Below are 13002 nucleotides of genomic sequence, written 5' to 3' on the forward strand. Positions count from 1 at the left end.
GGGGTTTTCTATCTCCCCAGATATTTTGAGGAATAATTAGTGTTTGCAAAGCTATTTAAAGACAAGGACTGCTGTTTCCATGGTAGTAGATATGGTCAATTAATGTTTGTATTGCATTTATTTTGCAATTTTTGAATTAGAGGTAATGCATCAAGACATATCATTGGTCAGTATTGCAATGAGCTGTGGCTTTCAGTTTTGAGAACCTATCCTGAATTCTTGCACTTTACTATTTCCGCATAAAAGCTTTTTATTGTCTTCATTATTTTAATGTCAATTAGCTTTATATAAATTTTGATTTTGACCAATAACAAAATTGCAATTAACTTGGAAAGGAAATATTAACTGAGTCAGAGATGAAATTAGTATTTTTCTTTGTCTAGTGATAAAAGTCAGAACATTGACTGTAATCACACATTGTGGTCATCACAGGAGATACAGATTCTGCCTGCTAATGGCAATAGAGATTGTGATTTTCTCTTATAAAGCACAAATCCTGAGTGTGAAACCATGGGGTGGAAAGGTGGAGGAGGAAAAGGAGGATTAAGAAAAGGAAGTATTTTTCCTAATTCTGCACATGTCCAAAAAATGAAGTCATAGTCTAGTTGCAATAAAGAGAAATTGGCATGGTTTAATTTCAACACTTGGCTACACTGCTGCAGCTGTAAATTGCATCAGAAGTATGAAAAGGGGATTAATTGGCATGCACTTTTCCAAAATAATTTAAAGTACAGAGAATCTGATCTGTCACCTGCCAGTCTCAGTGTGAATCTAGTTTGTGATGATAGACCATATCCATCCCCACTCACTATGTCATTTTTTTTTAATTGCTGTCTTTGTTCAGACTCAGCATTTGGCTGTCACATCTTTAAGAAAAATGGTCCAACTGTTTTGCCACTTGCTTTAAGAAATAAGTTGCTCCCAGCATATGGAGGCTTTCACAAACAATATGCTTTCAGTTTTCTGTGCTTTGGATTTCTCCACAGAAAATTGGTAAAGCTAGAGTGAGATTAACTAAAAATGCTGCTGTCCATATCAGCAGAGCCTGCAAAAACTTCTGCACAGGAGCTGGCTAAGGAGGTGGATTTAATGTGCATCCTGCTTGCACTGAACTTCCTATAGTGAAACAGCACAGAAATAACAACTACACTGAAAGGCAGTGCCTCTAATGAGGAGATGCCACCACAATAACTGTACTTGTCTTGGCTTCAATGTAAAATGTGTTCTATTCCCATCAGTTGAAACTGGTTGGGGAGGTGTTTTCTTTGTCTCTTCTGTGACTCATTCCTCATAACTCCAGGGAGGTCTTCTGTTAGTGGGCCAGCTGTTTAACCAGCTGGGGCAGAGTTCTTTATCCCTTCCAGGACCCATCCTCCCTGCAGGGATCTCTGCTGTTCCTGGGCCATCCAGGCTCACTGCAGGGCTGAGACAATTCTATCATCCATGGGGAGATGCTGCACCCAGGGGAGGAGCCCGGCATTCCCAGCTGGATCACAGCTGGCATTGGGAACAGCAGCACAGGCTGTGTGCACGGGATTGCCAGAGGAACACCGGAGCCATCTCAGCACCACTGGAGCTTCTACAGGATCATCTCTGCCCCAACAGCATGCCTCACTGCGCATGGCACCAATATAGGTGTCAAACTGTGCCAGTCCCAATTTCATGGTCACTGCTGCCAAGGCTGTACCCAAAATATCCTGAGGAGTTTCAGAATATTTCACATTCCGTAAATGAATATCTTCGTGTTACTCAAAGCTCCACACTGACTCCACCAATGCACTTTAGCGCTTGTGTTAGGAGTGCCAGTAAATTTTTTGTGTCTGTACCTGAACATTCTTCAAGTCTGTTCCTCCTCAGGGGAAAAAAAGTATTGAAAAGGGGAAAACAAGGACAGTTCATTTTTTAGATGTTTAGGTTCACGTTGCAATCTAATCACTCACCTATTTCCATCAAAGTAATACAAAATATCATTTAGTAGGAATTGCTTTGACTTTAACTGTTTCTGGTCTTTCTTAACATGTGACATTCTTCAGTGTAGTGTGCTGCTTTGCTCGGAAAACATTGATAATACTATTGGTTCTCCAGGATGATAAGTTCTCTTCATAACTATCAGCTCTGCTGTTTTCATGTTATGTAATTTATCAATCTTTTAATTTCCTTTGGTTTGGTAATTTTTTTTTGTAACTTTTTGCTGTATAGTTCTATCTATAATTTATTTTTGTTCAAATACTGTTGTCTGGCAAAAATGATAATATAAAATGTCTGTGGAAGCTTCACACAGTCCAGTTTTTTAATAACTTAAATTTGCCATTTTGCAATTCTAAGCAAACATTAATTTTTATATAGCAGGGTTTAGAAGTTTATTTTACACAGTCCCAAGAAATTTCATTTTCATTTCTAACAAACCAGAAAAGGAATAGCCTGGAAAACAGATATAGTTCTTAGAGCATTCCTCTTAGAGAAAGTTTTATCTTAAGCAATAATTCTGGCGTTTCCAAGCATAGTGTGACATTTTTCATATAAGTATAGGAGTAAAGGGCCATGATTTGCTACCCTTCTGCTGTTTTTTCATTCAACCTTATTCATTTCAAAGGGGACATTTCTTGACTATGTTTCAACCTAAAAAGTGGCTAATAAGGAAGGCTGAAAATGATGATTAAATGGAGATACAGGCAAATATATTATTTTAAGAAGGTACATTTCTTGTCAATTCAATGTTCAATGAATCTCTTCATGTTCCTGTAAAAATTCATAGACAGAAGCTGAATCGGAGAGGAAGTGGATCTCCTCTGAGAGGAGCTCATCAGTGTTTAGAGTAAATAAGATAAAAATAATAACCAGAGTTCAAACTAAAGCCTCTCGTTTCTGTGTTTAAATCAGTCCATGTGCGGCAGAGAACAGAACTTTCTGAGAATGGATGAGTTTCCCATATTTTCCCGTGCTGTGGTCCTGGTACCTTTTTTTGACATATTTATTTCCAATATATATGACAGAAAATATCTGATCAGACATTTTATGTCAAGGTGAAAACATGAGAGTGTTCTTTGACTAAAGAGTCCTTAGACATTAAATTCATCAGCTGTGGAACTGAATTTAACAAGAACGACCTGAGGAAAAATTATTGTGGCAAGAAGTTAAGAGGAAACCAGTTAGTGGTAGAAGTGAAAGGAGTTTTTCTAACTGCAGGGTGTGGCAGGGGGACTGGCAGTGTTATGAAGTGCCTTTCCGCCTTCAGGGTATCGCTGGCTGGACAGCTCTTTCCATCAACAGCTGTAAAGAACATCATCAGGAGGAAGTATTTTCGTGTTTGAACTGAACCTCTGTGTAAAATGGCTGTGGGGAACAAAGAATGTAATGACGTGTCTGGGTTATAGGAGAGCATCTAGCAAAGCAAGAGTACAACAGCCCTCACCCAAAAGCTTTTAAAGCACAAAACCAATCAAGCTAAAAGAATAATGTTTCAGCCTTAGTACCCTGGGCCTGCTCTCACACTTGTTCCAGAAAAGATTTACAACTGATTTCAGCCTCCTTGCTTAGTCATTCTCATGAAATATATCGTAAAGCTTCGTCTCCCCCACTATAAGTCAGAGAAAACTCTTTTAGTCAGCAGGGCTGAGGTAAGAGAAAAGTTGATTACACCAGGATTTTCTAATTGAAACTTGGTGTTGTTCTTCTTCTTCCTCCATCTTTGACTGAGCAATAGCATTTGCTCCCTGGTTCTGAGAAAGATTTAAAAGGAGGGCAGAGGAAACATTGGTCTTGTTTTTGCTTCAGACTTGTGAGAATTGAGAACAAAAGTGGGCAGGCATCACTCCTGTTCAGGGAGGAAGAGCTCTGCAGAGTCATACACAATGCTCAACAGACATCCTTAGCATGCTTCAGAAGAGGCAAAATCCAGTTGGAATGGAAGGCAAAAGGGTAGCTGAGTATGAAAAACAAAAAATCCAAACCTCTTAGGATGCATGCTCAATGTCTGTTTTAACAGGAAATTCGAGAGTCAATTGTTATTTCAACAACCAGTTCAAGGGAATGAACTCCCTCATAGCTCTGATCAAGGGCAGAGTGGAATTCCTGCTGTGCTGTGTAAAACATACTTTATTTTACTTTTAGATGCACTATATTCTTAATTCCATTGAATTTCCCACTGGAATTGTTCTCTGGTGGGAAACAGGCTCAATCCCCGTGCTCTTTACATTGCGTTTTCAGCCCATAGAGGATTTTTCAAGCATAGGGGATGGATGAGGATGATGTGCGGGGTGGTTTTGGGAGGTTAATTATGGAAGGAACTCCCAGCAGACAGAGAACTAGACAATAGAGAAGACTTTTTCTTCAGTACTAAGCTCTGTTTTGGCCATGCATGACCCAAAAGCACATTATTTGAGTTTGTTATGCCACTTATCTATTTTTACATTGGAAAAGGCCAAATTTGAAGCCCTTATTTCAGCTCTTGCCAGGAACTCAAGATGGTCTGACTGAATTTAACCTCACATATAATTTGATCTAAATTTGTCTGAATTCAAACTTTATCATGTTTCATTTCTTTACCTTTGCTGATCAAAGCAGGGTGTTTGATCTGTGAATTTAATGTTGCTGATTGCTGTGCTGTAAAGTGCTTTCATGTTCCTATGTTTTAGGGGAAATTACTTTTTTTTATGGAAGCTGTTGGAAAAGCTACAGGAAATCAAGAAGTCATTTTACTAGAAATAGGCAGAATGATGTATTTTCCTCTTGAGAGAGAACTCTCATAGAAGGCACCAAGGTCATATACCTTACCAGTGGTGTTTACAGCTAAATATAAAACATTCATTTATTTCAATCTGGAGACTACTAAAACGACAATGGAAGGATGCTCTGCTGCCAGAGCTGCTCAGTATTTCTGTGGCAGGGTTTCAAAGTTGCTTGGCATCCTCTGTAAATCTGTCAGCATTAATAGTGATGTGTGTTTGGTTTTCTAAATCTGCATGTATGTATTATAACCCTCAGAACTGCAGAGCAAAACCAGATAATTTTACACTCTGATCTGGTCTTCAAAGTCTGTGAGTAGCTCACTGCACAGGTGTGGTGTTTCATCTAGCTTTAAAGTATCTTTCAAGAGGGAAAAGTTTTATGGAGCTTTGGCAAATGCCTTAGTTCAAACATAGAACTGTGGTATCTCTTAAAATATAATGCAATTATATACCATTTATATGTTTTGTAACACATATTACTAATGTTCCTCCTGGACTCACAAAATTATCCCTACCTTCTAAGTCTGTCAATAAACGAACTGTAAATGGCGAATCATATTTGGTAATATAATTAGTAAGTTTTTAAAGGTTTGACATTTTCCATCTTCTGCTATTTAAATTGATTTTTATATAAGGCAATTAAGGACATCCTTTTTCCATTAGGCAAATTATATTTAACTTCTGTTGTGATAATGTATGTTATATATAGAAGAGAGAAGGTACTTGAGTTTCACTTTTTTCCCTGCAAGGTCATTTTCATTGCTGCTGGTGGTGGTGGTGAAATTTTTCAAAATAAATATATTAATAGGTGCTGCTCTTAGCACAAAATCAATCAAGACTTCAAATATAAATATTTCTTTTGACATAATTACTGTCATGAATGAGAAATTATTTTAATTCACTAAACAACTTCAGGCTTTTGACAGATTAATAAGCAGCATGGAAAGTGTCACCTGAAAGCTCTAACATGAGCACTTTACCTTCTTGTCTGAGATTATTGCTCATTGCTGGAGTTTTCCATGACACTTCATTAGGATGGTGGCAGACATAAATAAATATACACAGATATGATGAAGAGCTTTTGAATGTATGTGCATTAGACGTTGAGGTGTTTGGAACAGAGCAGTGTGAGAGTAGCAGAGACACTCTGGGCAAAAAGATGAAAATAGCCCTGCTTGAGGTGGTTTTGTTTCCTGAAAAAAAAATGCTTGAGGAGCAAGAATTTCTTATTTCATCGTTGCTAATGTCAGTATTTCTTTTCGCAAGCCAGTGTTTAGTTTGTCTGTGCATGTCACTCTAAGGCAGAACACTGACGTTGATTCCATAATGATTGCAATTAATTGCGTGAGTTATTGTCAGCGTAACCTCCAACTAGGTTTTGTATAAAAGTCCAAGGGAGATATTTTTGTCCTACAGCTTAGTCAGAAATGTGAGAACATAATTTCTTAAGATTTCTCCTCTGTGATTTGCTTCAGGAGAACAATGGTGAGGAACAGATTAAAGTTATACTTTTATGAGTTTACTAAATTTCAGGTAGTTCCACAGGCACTAATACTGTTTAGTTGACTCTGTCTGACATGTATACAGAAATGTCTCATTCTGGATTAAAATATTCCAGAGAATTCCTTAACACACGTGGCAGAAACATCTGAATTAGGCATGAAGCAGGAGGGGTTGGCAAGGTGATCTCCAGAGATACATTTAAGCTTGAATTATTCCAGAATTCTGTGACACATGGTTAGTTTTAAGAGAAAAATATCTGTATTTCTAACAGAGACTGCACAATTCTTTCCCAACCTGTTCTTAAGGAGTAGTAAGCAAAGATACAGTGAACATAAATATTGTAGAGCTGAGGTCTGTGCGAACATTTTATCCCTTCCCTTGACCTGAAGGAAATATCTGTGCACTGCCCTAGTGAGTACCCAAGAGCATCGAAACTCTGTCAAAGGAGTGGGAGTGTGTTTTGACCTTTTTTTTTTTTTTTTCCCCCTGTCTTATAGGTTTTTTTCATTTTCTTTCCTCTTTAATATTCTATTTTGTTCTTGTTATCTCAGAATTCACAGAATAACAGTTTCCATCACCCTGGGGTAGCTTCAGAGACTTGCTCTCAATGAAATTGTGTCTTTTTTACAGTCAAAATGGTTTGCAAGGGAGTTTCTTCTTGATTTTATTATTATACCTTCCATTCTGATACAGGGGGAGGTTTTGAATCCTTTGAAGTAGCTTACAAAACTTGTGACATGCTGTCTCTCTAGTTGTTATGATGCACATTTAATTAGAATTTCCGTGTTCATCAGATGAAGCTGCATGCAGGGTTATAGTTCTTTCTAAAGACCAGGTTATGCTGGTGCTATATAACAAAACGTTTCAGTGGTGTTCAGTTCATCAAGACTTCTGTACTATGACAGTCTTCACTCCATTAAGGGGCAGTGCATAACTTCTCCTGAGGGGAAAAATATTATGAGCATAACTTAAAGTGCTCTGCGACCGCCATAGAATCCCAACTGGCTTATTCAGCGTTCTTCTTTAAATGGCTTTGTGGTTTCATAGTGCACTTAGTTATTTTAAAATATCTGCGGACAAGAGCATCCTCCTTGAAGACAGTCAGGAGGTAATATTCGATTATCTTCTTGATAATAGCGCCACTGCCTCGATAATGCTGGTAGATGTTTTTCGTTATTCCTCTTAATTGGCCCATTTTTTTGTCTTTCTGCTCAACCACAGGGACAGATGGAAGGCTGTTTTCTTTTTATGTGATTATTCCACACTTGAGTCTCAATTTTTTGGAGTGGGCTGCAATACCATTAGCAATCTTTAGTTTTAACAATGTTAGTAAGAGCGTGTCGACATCTGTGCTTGCATTTTATTTGAAGTAAAAAGAATATTTTGTTTAGGTCCCAGACCTCATCTCATGTTCTAATAGAGTTGTGGCCCCAACTAGAAGGTAGGCATTAACTTGTTGCCATTGTGATTTTTTTAATTTTTTTTTTATTTTTTTTAATAACAGGATCAATTTAATATATGGAATTCCTTTTTTTCCTTTAAAAAGAAAAAAAAAAAAGTTTAGGTGCTTCTTATTTTCAGTTGACTTCTTTGTTAGACTTTAAACTTCAAAGCATTTTAGAGAAACATGTTTGGTGAATTCAGTGAAGTGGAACTGGGCATTCCAGTGCATCATGTCTGTGAATGCCTGTATGGATAAATAATTATGAACATATCTTTGTGAAATACATGAGTCATTCTGATTCAGTATTGTGAATGCTGTTTTTTAAAGGCCTGTGCTTCTATTTTCACACTTGCCCACCCTAGGTAGTCAAGAGGACAAGAAAGAATTATATGTCAAACTGGGGGAAAAGGAGATAAAACTGGAAAAAGGAAACCAGGCTTCTCTTTAACCACACTGTGTGCAGTTAGTGTTGAACTCTGGAATTTGAAGCTTTTAAGGGGGGAAAAAAAAAAAAAAAAAAAAAAAAAAGAGGCAAAAATGTAAATGAGAAATATGTGTAAACCAAGCACTAAGAAAGATGTAGAAATATTGTTAAATGTAGAGCCATCTATCTTTAGGGATTTTTGAAAATGGATAAATGGAGGATGGTGATTGTTTCAGGTCTGGTTGTTTCCTTTCTTTTCTCTCATGTCGGGTGCTGATGGAGAGGATGAAGAAAGAAGGCCTTGCCTCAGTCAAGCGTGACAGTATTTCTGTTCCCACACAAAATCTTAGGCAAATAAATAGGTGGCCCAGTTTCAGAGGAATGAAATAACTATAGTAAAGATTGAGGATAAGCACAGACAAGGATGTGATGTCCTTAGGTCAGAACCGAGCTTGCATCTGCCCTGAAACATCTAAATAAACTCTTTGGCTCTTTATATCCTTCCAGGCTGGCAAACGACCAGGTGCTTTGCAGAACTGGTCTGAAAATACCTCAGCAGAATTGTTGTTGGACATGTGAAATTAGGTAGATAATTTAGTCAGGTAGGTCTGTTTATTTTTTTACTGCTGCAGCTATATCAGAGTTAAAACCTGTCTTCCTTCTCTTCTCCATACTAAATCAGTAGATTACGTCCCTGCCTTGTGCATCCTCTGCACAGTGTTTGGAAACTGCATTAATGAACAAACATAATGTAGGAGCAAAAACATATTGGGAAGAAGTGAAAACAAGATCTTGCATCTTGAAAAACACAAAATATTTCAACTTAACGTCTCATCATTCTCCATGAAGTTGGTTTTCTATTTTGAATTAACAGAGCTCCTGTTCTGACTCTACAGATGAAGAATGATAGTTACAGATGGGTTTAATTTCATTGAGAGAGGAGGTGCTGACTTCCTGCATTTTATTAGCATGTGGAACACTGGGGAAAAGCTGTTTGTTAATTCACTTCAGCAGGGGAACCTGGAAAAATGTCATGTGCTTTGGGTTTTCTCTCTCCTATTATGGTCATTTTTTTCTCAAGAAGCTACTACAGATTTTTCCCCATTTGTCTGTAGCAAAATAAATTCAAAGTTCTTCTGAAAACCAGAACTTCTCTAAAATCCAAAGGAATTTCAAAATATGTGAACCAAACGCCTTTGCAGTTGTGTCATTTAGATTCAGTGTTTTCAGTTTTCAGTTCTCCAGAAAACTGTCCCTATTTTCCCCCATTCTTTAAAATGAAAGTCTTCTGAGAATTAAAATTAGTTTCATCATTAGTTTTTGTCTCCAAAATAACTAGATGAACTCTTGTTTCTCATCAGTAGATGGAGATGAATATCATTGTTTTTCCATTTAATCTCCCTTTAAAAGTTTAATAATTCATTGATCTTTTAAATAAGTTTGGTTTAATGCCTTCAACTTCCAATATAATAAGGTAAAATAAACAATTTGCAACTATTGGACTATCCGAACAAACAATTTTAAAGTCTATGCAAGATATAGAACAAAGCTTTTCAGCTTATTGCAAAATCAAAGTAGTAATTAGGGCTGCCTAACTGGAAGGAGGGGGGTTTTAGCTCTGAAAAGTTGCAGAGGTTTTTATTCATCTTAGTTCAGTGCCATGAAAACAGGAAAGCAATTAAAATTCTGTTTCTTGAACAAGACAAGTGAAGGAATGTATCCGCTGTGTGGTGATCAGCTGAGATACTTCCCTTTCAATAGGAAAGAGAGTGAAACAGATTTACTGAAGGATTAAAATGCTCCTCTGTTTTCCTTGTGGTTTAGTTTATGAAATTCCTCTCTTCACCGGAACTGGACTTCTCTGTGACCTCTGTGACCTTCAGTGACCATGAAGAGCCTTGAGTACGTTAGGTAAAGAACAAAACCCAACAAAAAAAGGCCACACATCCCAAGGTCAGATTTAACTTTTGATTCTGAAGGCAGAGATAGGTATAGCCCTTTTGTTTTCTGAGCTCTCATTCTAAATATGACATAAATCAACCCTTTAGTGACCCAGATGGCCTGAAAATAGCCACCTTTTTCATTAGCCAGTATTAGTTAATTAACAGGTTCATTAGCCATTGCTGGTGTCAGCTGCTACAAGGACAGAAAGGTTTTGGGGATTTTTTTTCCTTTTTAAACTGTAGGATGAAATTAGCTTTTCTGTAGCCCATGAAGTTGTCCTATAACACTTTTTAAAATGTCATACCTGACTAAATGAGCTCAAGGTCTAAAGTACTGTTGGGAATTGCGCAGCCTGTAGTGTCAGTGGGTATGGGAAATTACTGACTGAAATTGAAGTCTGCATAGATGTCAGTGCTTGCTGTAAATTTCTCTGTTGGGTGCAGTGCTATGAGCCATTGGGTTTTTCCTCCTAGATTTTAGCAGTATAGAACTAATTAAACCAGCATTTTTCCTCCCTTCTATTTCTGACAAACATGCAGAAGTAATCCCAGTTAAGACACCGCAATCCTGCTTTTGACATGATCTAAGCTAAAACTCTACACTCGAAAAACACTTCATCACTTTTTTGACATTTCCTTCCTTTACTCTATTCACCTCTCACAGTTTCAAAAGAAATTATTTAGTGGACACTGATAAGGCACACTCGTATTTCACTGATAAGAGAAGAAAGAAGATAACAGTTTCCAAGATGTATTATCAGAAATCCAGGAAGCCATTAACATATTGAACAAAGATAAGCAGATAAATAACTTGTGGCAACCTCACAGACTGCTGGAATGATCTTCAAGTATTGATTTTGATGAAAGAGTCATAAATCCTTGCAAAATGCATCTTAAATTATCTCATCTTTTAAGGAAGCAAAATCCTGGCCTTGTGATCAATACCATTCCTCCTGTTGACTTCTCTGGCCCAGATGTCCCACCAAATTCTCACGAAATGCACAGTCTGAGAAATCAAAATATCCAGGCTTGCAGGAGAGATTGATAGTAAAGAAGGGCTTTGCAAGTAACACCCATGCCTAGTTTATTATGGTAGTCAAAATTAAACTGCGACGTGTTTTCATAATGTATTAAATAGTGTCTTAGTTCAAGTAGGATTTTAATTATTTAATAATGTAATTAACCTTCACGTAATCCTACCAAAGTTTATTTATGTTATGCAGGATATTTGACGCCGTGATTTAATATTTCTCCCACAATAAAGAAAACACTTCAGTAATTAATACCTTGTCTCATTAGTCAAGTCCTAACTCATTTGCATAAGAAATCTCTCATGTAATTTGAGAAATGCAATCCGAGAAATTCAAATGTACTTCCTCTTTTTAAAGGAGCAAAGCTGTGGAAATTGGAGAGACGTGGATCTGAGAGATGGACGGGCTCGGTGGGTAAGGAGCTGGCCGGATGATCACACCCAGAGCTGCTGCTCATGGCTTGATGTCCTGTGATGAACCAGTGCAGTTCCTCGGGGTTGTTACTGGGGCCCCTGTGCTGTGTGACACCTTTATGTGTGGCATGGTGTCTTAGGCTGCAATGCAAGATGTAACCAGCAGTGTGTACTCTATTTCCAGCTGTTAAAACAGCTGTGGCACTGTTCTTTATCCCTTCCAGGACCCATCCTCCCTGCAGGGATCTCTGCTGTTCCTGGGCCATCCAGGCTCACTGCAGGGCTGAGACAATTCCATCATCCATGGGGAGATGCTGCACCCAGGGGAGGAGCCCGGCATTCCCAGCTGGATCACACCTGGGATTGGGAACAGCAGCACAGGCTGTGTGCACAGGATTGCCAGAGGAACACCGGAGCCATCTCAGCACCACTGGAGCTTCTACAGGATCATCTCTGCTCCAACAGAACCACACCTGGCACTGCAGGAGGACTGGATTGGGCTGCTCCCAACGCCCTGACCAACAATGTGTCAGGCTGTATTCTCAAAGTTGTCTGCTGGGGTTTCAGGAATCAAGCAGTTACCAGCCTTGGGAGTTCTTTGAGTGAATTTCTGGCTGATTTGTGCTCTGTTTCACAGCTCAGCAGCTCACCCCTGTGAGGAACAGGTGATGTTTGATTTGATTTAACACAAAGGAACTTGTCCATTTCGGTTATAATGGAGCAGCGCCTTCAGTGGATCATGTTTTCATGCTCATGAGAAAAAGCTTCTCTTATTTGGGACTCAGCAGGTTGTGGGTCCTCACCAAGGGTATCCTGGATCAAGTAAGATGACTCCCTCTGAGGAGAACAGTCCCCAGGAAAGTGAATTCCATGGATCACCTCTGCCAAGCCTCAGACAGCGTGTCACGATCCGCGTTCCTCCCTCCCCTCCGCGTGTGTGCACGCTCACCCGTTTGTCGAAAGGCTTGGGGCAGCAGCCAGGGCTATAATTACCATTCTGTTCAGCGCTGTGCTGCTTGTTTTCCCAGTGTACAGCAGTGGATGTGGGCCTGGTGATGTAATAAATGGGTACAAAAGGTTAAATCTTGTTCAGCATATGGGGAGAAATTTCAGATAAAAGGAGAGCGCAGCCCATTTGCCAAAAATCTGATTCATGCAAGAAAACCAGGGAGGAGGGATAGAGTAGAGAAAGGCTGCTGTTATTTTTTAACAAAAGACACTAGAAGCACAATCAGTAGACTCTGTCTTGACTGAAATTACACCATTTTTGAGCATATAATTGTTGGGAAAAAATTGTCTGGAAGCCAAACCTTGCTTTTGCTTTCCCAGAGCTAGTTGTATTTCATGCTAACAAGCTTAACCATTTAAAAATCAGATAAATTCTCCCTATGATTATAAAATAGAATGATTTAAAAAAAAGGAGTCAGAATAGATGAGAATTTGCTTTTTCCCAGCAATTAACTTTTGGTGTAATTTTTTTTTTTAATTTTTTTTTTAATTTTTTTTTTTTTTTTAAT

At 38.4% G+C, this 13002-nt stretch overlaps 1 long non-coding RNA gene across 1 annotated transcript in view; it reads left to right on the plus strand.

Moving 5' to 3' along the window:
- LOC120762116 (uncharacterized) overlaps positions 1–12533 on the plus strand; it is a 55025-nt gene extending 42492 nt beyond the window's left edge. Inside the window, exons 2-4 of the long non-coding RNA XR_005703821.2 lie at positions 9923–10009; positions 11430–11482; positions 11710–12533. This is a non-coding gene — a long non-coding RNA (uncharacterized LOC120762116). The remainder of the gene's footprint in view (positions 1–9922; positions 10010–11429; positions 11483–11709) is intronic.
- The last annotated feature ends 469 nt before the right edge of the window (positions 12534–13002 follow it).

This window comes from Hirundo rustica, chromosome 21 (assembly GCF_015227805.2).
Source record: "Hirundo rustica isolate bHirRus1 chromosome 21, bHirRus1.pri.v3, whole genome shotgun sequence".
Lineage (NCBI taxonomy): Eukaryota > Metazoa > Chordata > Aves > Passeriformes > Hirundinidae > Hirundo > Hirundo rustica.